The sequence below is a fragment of the Oncorhynchus kisutch genome, linkage group LG10 (assembly GCF_002021735.2).
Source record: "Oncorhynchus kisutch isolate 150728-3 linkage group LG10, Okis_V2, whole genome shotgun sequence".
Lineage (NCBI taxonomy): Eukaryota > Metazoa > Chordata > Actinopteri > Salmoniformes > Salmonidae > Oncorhynchus > Oncorhynchus kisutch.
In genome coordinates, this window is record NC_034183.2 from 5,479,951 (window position 1) to 5,490,568 (window position 10,618).

Consider the following 10,618-nt stretch of genomic DNA (forward strand, 5'->3'; position numbering starts at 1 on the left):
ATATATAGAGAGAGACAGAGATATAGAGCTATAGATATATAGATAGAGCTATATAACTATATATATATATATATATAGAGAGAGAGAGAGAGAGACAGAGATATAGAGCTATAGGTATATAGATAGAGCTATATAACTATATATATATATATATAGAGAGAGAGAGACAGATATATAGAGCTATAGATATATAGATAGAGCTATAGGTATATCTATAGCTATAGATGTATAGAGATATAGATATATAGTGCTATAGATATAGAGCTATAGATATACTGTAGATATATAGAGCTATAAATATATAGCGCTATATATAGATATATAGAGCTATAGATATATAGAGCTATAGATATATAGAACTATAGGTATAGAGCTATAGATATATAGAACTATAGGTATAGAGCTATAGATATATAGAACTATAGGTATAGAGCTATAGATATATAGAACTATAGGTATAGAGCTATAGATATATAGAACTATAGATATAGAGCTATAGATATATAGAACTATAGATATATTATATATATATACTGTAGATAGATAGAGCTATAGATCTAGATATATAGAACTATAGATATAGATATATAGAACTATAGAAATAGATATATAGAGCTATAGATATATAGAACTATAGATATAGATATATAGAGCTATAGATATATAGAACTATAGATATATAGAACTATAGAACTATAGAACTATAGATATAGATATATAGAACTATAGATATAGATATATAGAACTATAGAAATAGAGCTATAGATATATAGAACTATAGGTATAGAGCTATAGATATATAGAACTATAGGTATAGAGCTATAGATATATAGAACTATAGGTATAGAGCTATAGATATATAGAACTATAGATATAGAGCTATAGATATATAGAACTATAGATATATTATATATATATACTGTAGATAGATAGAGCTATAGATCTAGATATATAGAACTATAGATATAGATATATAGAACTATAGAAATAGATATATAGAGCTATAGATATACTGTAGATATATAGAGCTATAAATATATAGCGCTATATATAGATATATAGAGCTATTGATATATAGAACTATAGGTATAGAGCTATAGATATATAGAACTATAGGTATAGAGCTATAGATATATAGAACTATAGGTATAGAGCTATAGATATATAGAACTATAGGTATAGAGCTATAGATATATAGAACTATAGATATAGAGCTATAGATATATAGAACTATAGATATATTATATATATATACTGTAGATAGATAGAGCTATAGATCTAGATATATAGAACTATAGATATAGATATATAGAACTATAGAAATAGATATATAGAGCTATAGATATATAGAACTATAGATATAGATATATAGAGCTATAGATATATAGAACTATAGAACTATAGATATATAGAACTATAGAACTATAGATATAGATATATCTATTGGCCCATGACCATTACGAAAGAGCTGCTTTAGAGACGCTGGGAACAGAGCCTCAGAGGACAGAATCTCGATTGGATATGACACATCAAAGTCACCGTGATCTCCCCGGCGAGATCGGCCAATGGCGCGGCAGGCTTTCGATGATGTAACAAACGCATGCACAACGTAGAGTCTAGAGAAAAACCAAGAACACCTACTAACGCATAAATAGTCTGCATTTGACAACGATTGGAATAAAAACAATTATATAGTTTATCTTTAGTATACTGTGGAAACCTCAATTATCATAGATTCTGTTCTGTAGTACTGTGGAAACTTAATAACAGACGTGTTTGTATTGGCATAGTATTAGTACTGTCACTGGGCCAAATTCTTTTTAGAGTTATTGAGACTGAATGCATTATAGCTTGCCTTTTGCACGCACTGTATATAGATTTGTTTTCTATTGTGTTATTGACTATACTTTTGGTTTACTCCGTGTGTATTCATCAGTTATTTGTTGTTATTAGTTGTTCATTCTATGTATAACTCTGTGTTGTTGTTTGTGTCAAACTGCTTTGCTTTATCTTGGCCAGGTCGCAGTTGTAAATGAGAACCTACCTGGTTAAATAAAGGTGTTCTCAACTAGCCTCCCTGGTTAAATAAAGGTGTTCTCAACTAGCCTACCTGGTTAAATAAAGGTGTTCTCAACTAGCCTACCTGGTTAAATAAAGGTGTTCTCAACTAGCCTACCTGGTTAAATAAAGGTGTTCTCAACTAGCCTACCTGGTTAAATAAAGGTGTTCTCAACTGGCCTACCTGGTTAAATAAAGGTGTTCTCAACTAGCCTACCTGGTTAAATAAAGGTGTTCTCAACTAGCCTACCTGGTTAAATAAAGGTGTTCTCAACTAGCCTACCTGGTTAAATAAAGGTGTTCTCAACTAGCCTACCTGGTTAAATAAAGGTGTTCTCAACTAGCCGACCTGGTTAAATAAAGGTGTTCTCAACTGGCCTACCTGGTTAAATAAAGGTGTTCTCAACTAGCCTACCTGGTTAAATAAAGGTGTTCTCAACTAGCCTACCTGGTTAAATAAAGGTGTTCTCAACTAGCCTACCTGGTTAAATAAAGGTGAAATAAATAAATCAAATGTAAATCAATTTAAAAAAACGATAGATAATCATGTTCTAAAGAGTTCTAAACATCTAAAGAGACATGAAGACTATCTGCGCTCTATAATTTTGTGGGAAAGATGACCGTCTCTATTTACAGTTAGTTTCCAACACAAACACCAATATCGATGTATGTCAGGTACTGCGATAGTTCTAATTTCCTTCTATGTCACGGGCTTAGTAAGGTTCCCGCATTTACGCTGGTCCCCAGAGAGGAGAAACTACCGGGGGGACAAGGCCTATCCTGGTCCACTCAGAGCTATAAGGTGATTGGCTGATTACAACCTATTAGAAGGCAGGGATCATTGGGCTGTTCAGGTGAGATCCAGAACGAGTTGCTATACACATTACCACATTATACCGATCTGGGCCTGAAACTCAGATATTTAAATATATATTTAATATCTCATTCATAATAGCAGGTCTGGAGCGGTTTGCTCTGTAGCCCTTTACACTCGTACTCGGGTTGAAAAATGGTCCCTAAATTGGAAAGCAGTGGCTGTACAGTAACATGCTCTTCCTGACGTCAGAGCTCTGGCTCTGCTCTTCACGGTGCCACATGGGGTTTTGCCTGACAGCCGTTCTGAACTTGAGCACCTCGCAACAACAAGTTGTCCCCCCCATCCCTCCTTGCTAATTGGGCAACTTTTGCACATTTATTGTCGTCTGAGTGAAGGGAAATGCTGTAAATTAAGACGACTCTGTGTATTTTGAAAAGAGGAGACGTTGAGGATTATAATAAATACCACTTTGACATTAAACAAGCCAAAACACCCGAGTCCCAAATATGCACTTCACATTTCCAAATCATAAAACTGATGTCATAATACAGTAACGTTTATGACCACCATGTCTGATGTACAGTTACAAGATCACTTGGGGTCATAACCCCTGGGTTGTTCTGAACGGAATGAGCCTATGTTTTGTCAATCTGCCGTGGAACACGCGCCTGGATGTGTTCATGACTTCTTTTTCTATACGCCAACTAAATGATGTGTTCATGACTTCTTTTTCTATACGCCAACTAAATGATGTGTTTCCCCCGAACTGCCTTGTTGAAAACCCTAACACTGTGATATCATATTTTATAACTTAGCTTAGTCACGTTGGCAATAGAACAATCCTTCAAAATCATGCCCAGATTGCGATTTATAAATTGACATTTTTTGGGGGGGGTTTACATAAACAACAACAGTAATTGTGTGATGGCGGGTTGCGTTCCACTACAAGTGTGTTTGCTCTAGTTTATCAACGGCACAGCGAGAAGAGGCAAAAAAAAGAAAGGACTTTATAGTTGAAGACTCTTCTTTGAGTCATAAAAGTGCATTGAAATGACTTAGGAACTGTGGACACTTTGGAGACACCGGTTAGTCCTCTCACTCAAACCATTTGTCATTGTTCCCGTTGTATCTACCCCACATTTTCCAGGAATAATCTGATCATGTTACTGAATGTATCCAGAGTATTTTCAGATGTCCTTATCAACAAATGCAGTCTTGTATCAGGTGAACTGTTGTGTCCTCACCTTCGGTCTAATCATTTGATTATCTCTAAACTGTTCCCTTTGAATTGCTACCATCGTGACGCATTTCATATTTCTTCTGTAAAAATAAAAAAAACATTTGAATTTAGCCCTATCCACATAGGCCAATTCCCACGAGTGTACAGGGTTAAAGAGCATGCTTCGTAATCTCTCTAACTGATCTTGTGTCTCATTAAATCCTTCTTCATTTGGATCAACGATGTTTTACAACTTATATTATTACAAGATATGTTGTTAAACGTGATTAATAGGCAACAGACGTCATCATGTGACCATTCTGCTGCTATGGCTGTACTGACAGAGATGACTAACTACCGATATAGCTGCTTGTACCAACTGCAGCACCCTATTCAGACCAAAGGACTACCTTGTAACCACGGCCACATTTAAAAACCTAAAATTATTATAAAAAACTAAACAAAAATAAAACGTAATTTAAGAAGGTGATATTTGTGGCTTCAATTCCACTGGACTGACAATGCCGACATTAGACAGTTTGGCGATCAACGTCCTACTGTTCCTGTTAGTGTGCTCACAACCATAACATTACATTCAACACGACAGGGACACTGAAAGAGGTGACACGCAACTTGTTCACCTCTAGAGGGTCAAATAAAGAAACCCCAAATTGGTGGATGTGATCAAAACCTTATTTTCGTGATGACAGGTGATCTCCTGGATCCTATCGATGTAGTTGTGAGGGAAAGAGAGGCAGAGAGTTGTGGGGACTGGATCCTAGAGGTGACTGGATCCTAGAGGTGACTGGATCCTAGCGGTGACTGGATCCTAGAGGGGACTGGATCCTAGAGGGGACTGGATCCTAGAGGGGACTGGATCCTAGTGGGGACTGGATCCTAGTGGGGACTGGATCCTAGAGGGGACTGGATCCTAGAGGGGACTGGATCCTAGAGGGGACTGGATCCTAGTGGGGACTGGATCCTAGAGGTGACTGGATCCTAGAGGGGACTGGATCCTAGAGGGGACTGGATCCTAGAGGTGACTGGATCCTAGAGGTGACTGGATCCTAGAGGTGACTGGATCCTAGAGGGGACTGGATCCTAGAGGGGACTGGATCCTAGTGGGGACTGGATCCTAGAGGGGACTGGATCCTAGAGGGGACTGGATCCTAGAGGTGACTGGATCCTAGAGGTGACTGGATCCTAGAGGTGACTGGATCCTAGAGGTGACTGGATCCTAAAGGTGACTGGATCCTAGAGGTGACTGGATCCTAGAGGTGACTGGATCCTAGCGAGGACTGGATCCTAGAGGTGACTGGATCCTAGAGGTGACTGGATCCTAGAGGTGACTGGATCCTAGCGGTGACTGGATCCTAGCGGTGTATGGTCCGTGCATGATGTAGTTGTGATTTTGTAAAGGAGGAGGGAAAGGCAGAGATCTGAATGGTTGACGTTCTTGTCACTTAGTTGCCAGGCAGGAAGCTGAGGATGTATTCTCCCGCGCCGAAGAAGTAGACCACCTGGGCGATACCAAATAAGGGCGCGATGACCAGGGCACGGCAGTACGCCCCCTTCAGGAACGCTGAAGGACCCTCGTTCTTCATTATTTTACTGAAGGAAGAGAAGAGAGGAGAGACACGGGCAACACAGATTAGCAACAACATATCAGTGAATAGTTTTACCTCGTTACTAATGATGTATTTTAATTTAATATGGCAATTCACCACAGCTGCTAAATTGTTTAATGTGAGAGAGCTAACAGTAACAGTAACAGTTTAATGTGAGAGAGCTAACAGTAACAGTAACAGTTTAATGTGAGAGAGCTAACAGTAACAGTAACAGTTTAATGTGAGAGAGCTAACAGTAACAGTAACAGTTTAATGTGAGAGAGCTAACAGTAACAGTAACAGTTTAATGTGAGAGAGCTAACAGTAACAGTAACAGTTTAATGTGAGAGAGCTAACAGTAACAGTAACAGTTTAATGTGAGAGAGCTAACAGTAACAGTAACAGTTTAATGTGAGAGAGCTAACAGTAACAGTAACAGTTAATGTGAGAGAGCTAACAGTAACAGTAACAGTTAATGTGAGAGAGCTAACAGTAACAGTAACAGTTTAATGTGAGAGAGCTAACAGTAACAGTAACAGTTTAATGTGAGAGAGCTAACAGTAACAGTAACAGTTTAATGTGAGAGAGCTAACAGTAACAGTAACAGTTTAATGTGAGAGAGCTAACAGTAACAGTAACAGTTTAATGTGAGAGAGCTAACAGTAACAGTAACAGTTTAATGTGAGAGAGCTAACAGTAACAGTAACAGTTAATGTGAGAGAGCTAACAGTAACAGTAACAGTTTAATGTGAGAGAGCTAACAGTAACAGTAACAGTTTAATGTGAGAGAGCTAACAGTAACAGTAACAGTTTAATGTGAGAGAGCTAACAGTAACAAAAAATGTCTATTAAGTGTCAAAAGGAAACTGTCACCAAAACTGCCTTCTTGAATCAACTATAGCCAAGGTAGGTGGAACATCATGTTAGTTTGTATCTATCCCTTTAAAGATGGTGTGTTTGAAGCAAGAACACTTCCTCGCAGATGGACAAAGAGGTTAAAGTTTTAAAAATTTGCAAAGCATCCAACTTACTTTTTTTGCAAATGTCTTTGAATTAAACTGCAGTATTTTCAGGTATCGTAACATTAATTGCAGCTTTCAAACTTTTCAGTGGCATGTTGAACGAGACATTCGGGGAGTTGAGCATCACAACTTATTTTTTTACTTCTCTGTACAAAATATCATTGGCTAATTGATTTAATTGGATAATGTACATCGTGGGGCAACGGACATTCAGGAGAATAGACATTTACAGAATGTTCACATAGAAATGTATTGTGTAGATCAAATACGCCTGCCAAATACAGTGGAAGTGGGAAGTTTACATACACCTCAGCCAAATACATTTAAACTCAGTTTTTCACAATTCCTGACATTTAAAAATTCCCTGTCTTAGGTCCGTTAGGATCACCACTTTATTTTAAGAATGTGAAATGTCAGAATAATAATAGAGAGAATTATTTATTTCAGCTTTTATTTATTTCATTACATTCCCAGTGGGTCAGAAGTTTACATAGACTCAATTAGTATTTGGTAGCATTGCCTTTAAATTGTTAAACTGGGTCAAACGTTTCTGGTAGCCTTCCAAAAGCTTCCCACAATAAGTTGGGTGAATTTTGGCCCGTTCCTCCTGACAGAGCTGGTGTAACTGAGTCAGGTTTGTAGGCCTCCTTGCTCGCACACACCTTTTCAGTTCTTCCACACAAATTTCCTATGGGATTAAGGTCAGGGCTTTGTGATGGCCACTCGAATACCTTGACTTTGTTGTCCTTAAGCCATTTTGCCACAACTTTGGTTGTATGCTTGGGGTCATTGTCCATTTGGAAGACCCATTTGGGACCAAGCTTTAACTTCTTGACTGATGTCTTGAGATGTTGCTTCAAAATATCTACATAATTGTCCTCCCTCATGATGCCATCTATTTTGTGAAGTGCACCAGTCCCTCCTGCAGCAAAGCACCCCCACAACATGATGCTGCCACCCCTGTGCTTCACGGTTGGGATGGTGTTCTTCGGATTGCAAGCCTCCCACCTTTTCCCTCCAAACATAACGATGGTCATTATGGCCAAACAGTTCTATTTTTGTTTCATCAGACCAGAGAACATTTCTCCAAAAAGTACAGTCTTTGTCCCCAAGTGCAGTTGCAAACCGCAGTCTGGGTTATTTATGACGGTTTTGGAGCAGTGGCTTCTTCCTTGCTGAGCGGCCTTTCAGGTTATGTCGATATAGGACTCGTTTTAATGTGGATATAGATACTTTAGTACCTGTTTCCTCCAGCATCTTCACAAGGTCCTTTGCTGTTGTTCTGGGATTGATTTGCACTTTTTGCACCAAAGTACGTTCATCTCTAGGAGACAGAACACGTCTCCTTCCTGAGCGGTATGGCGGCTGTGTGGTCCCATGGTGTTTATACTTGCATACTGCTGTTTGTACAGATGAACGTGGTACCTTCAGGCGTTTGGAAATAGCGCCCAAGGATGAACCAGACTTGTGGAGGTCTACAATATTTTTCTGAGGTCTTGGCTGATTTCTTTTGATTTCCCCATGATGTCAAGCAAAGAGGCACTGAGTTTGAAGGTAGGCCTTGAAATACATCCACAGGTACACCTCCAATTGACAAAGGATGTCAGTTAGCCAATCAGAAGCTTCTAAAGCCATGACATAATTTTCTTGGAATTGTCCAAGCTGTTTAAAGCCACAGTCAACTTAGTGTATGTAAACTTCTGACCCACTGGAATTGTGATACAGTGAATTCTAAGTGAAATAATCTGTCTGTAAACAATTGTTGGAAAAATTACTTGTGTCATGCACAAAGTAGATGTCCTAACCGACTTGCCGAAACTAAAGTTTGTTAACAAGAAATTTGTGGAGTGGTTGAAAAATGAGTTTTAATGACTCCAACCTAAGTGTATGCAAGCTTCTGACTTCAACTGTAGGTTGGAATAGTATAGGAGGTTGTGTGTGCTCTAGTCATTCTATTTCTACCTTCAACATGCAGTTCCAGACTAAGCCTTGCCACTAGCCTAGTTAAGATATGTTGTAAACTAGCCTAGTTAAGATATGTTGTAAACTAGCCTAGTTAAGATATGTTGTGAACTAGCCTAGTTAAGATATGTTGTGAACTAGCCTAGTTAAGATATGTTGTAAACTAGCCTAGTTAAGATATGTTGTAAACTAGCCTAGTTAAGATATGTTGTGAACTAGCCTAGTTAAGATATGTTGTGAACTAGCCTAGTTAAGATATGTTGTGAACTAGCCTAGTTAAGATATGTTGTAAACTAGCCTAGTTAAGATATGTTGTAAACTAGCCTAGTTAAGATATGTTGTAAACTAGCCTAGTTAAGATATGTTGTAAACTAGCCTAGTTAAGATATGTTGTGAACTAGCCTAGTTAAGATATGTTGTGAACTAGCCTAGTTAAGATATGTTGTGAACTAGCCTAGTTAGATATGTTGTGAACTAGCCTAGTTAAGATATGTTGTGAACTAGCCTAGTTAAGATATGTTGTGAACTAGCCTAGGTTAAAGATATGTTGTGAACTAGCCTAGTTAAGATATGTTGTGAACTAGCCTAGTTAAGATATGTTGTAAAACTAGCCTAGTTAAGATATGTTGTAAACTAGCCCTAGTTAAGATAATGTTGTAAACTAGCCTAGTTAAGATATGTTGTAAACTAGCCTAGTTAAGATATGTTGTAAACTAGCCTAGTTAAGAATATGTTGTAAACTAGCCTAGTTACGATATGTTGTAAACTAGCCTAGTTAAGATATGTTGTGAACTAGCCTAGTTAAGATATGGTTGTGAACTAGCCTAGTTAAGATATGTTTGTAAACTAGCCTAGTTTAAGATCTGTTGTAAACTAGCCTAGTTAGATATGTTGTAAACTAGCCTAGTTAAGATATGTTGTAAACTAGCCTAGTTAAGATATGTTGTAAACTAGCCTAGTTAAGATATGTTGTAAACTAGCCTAGTTAAGATATGTTGTAAACTAGCCTAGTTAAGATATGTTGTAAACTAGCCTAGTTAAGATATGTTGTAAACTAGCCTAGTTTAAGATATGTTGTAAACTAGCCTAGTTAAGATATGTTGTGAACTAGCCTAGTTAAGATATGTTGTGAACTAGCCTAGTTAAGATATGTTGTAAACTAGCCTAGTTAAGATATGTTGTAAACTAGCCTAGTTAAGATATGTTATAAACTAGCCTAGTTAAGATAGGTGTTGGTGCGATTGAGGTTACCTGATACAATCAGTCACCCCACTGTAGGTTCCTCTGTACTCCCCCTGTTCATAGACTGGATTCTGGTCTTAATCACTGTAAATACACAACAACACCATGTTAATGTTAGTATGATTGGTGTAAGATCCAAACTAAATACAGAACATAGTATAAGCCTTATTGTACGACATTCTAGGGTCTCATAAGAAGTAGATAAGAAGTTCTCAAGCAAGTCCTATGTCTCACACACTGCCAGCCTATATTACTACAGTATTATTCATTCTAATATTATGTCTCACCATCTACAGGGTTGACAGCCACGGCGGCCGTGCTGCCAGCCAGACAGCCTGCCAGGAATGACACGTAGAAAGGGGCGGGGCCCTCCGCTCCTCTCTTCCCCAGGGTGTTCAGGTTGGCAAACAGAGGGAAGTAGATGATGGAGAATGGAACATCCCTGAGAGGAGAGGAGGTAGTGGAGGGGGGAAGGTAGGGGATGGGGAGGGGGGGTGGAGGGGGGGAGGTAGGGGATGGGGGGGTAGTGGAGGGGGGGAGTGGAGGGGGGAAGGTAGGGGATGGGGGGTAGTGGAGGGGGGAGGTAGGGGATGGGGGGTAGTGGAGGGGGGAAGGTAGGGGATGGGAGGGTAGTGGAGGGGGGGTAGTGAAGGGGGGAAGGTAGAGGATGGGGGGGAGGTAGTGGAGGGGG

General features: G+C 38.7%; 1 pseudogene; it reads right to left on the reverse strand.

Annotated features, from left to right (window-relative positions):
* Nucleotides 1–2,626: 2,626 nt before the first annotated feature.
* Nucleotides 2,627–10,618, reverse strand: part of LOC116375758 (mitochondrial glutamate carrier 1-like) — an 83,720-nt pseudogene continuing 75,728 nt past the window's right edge.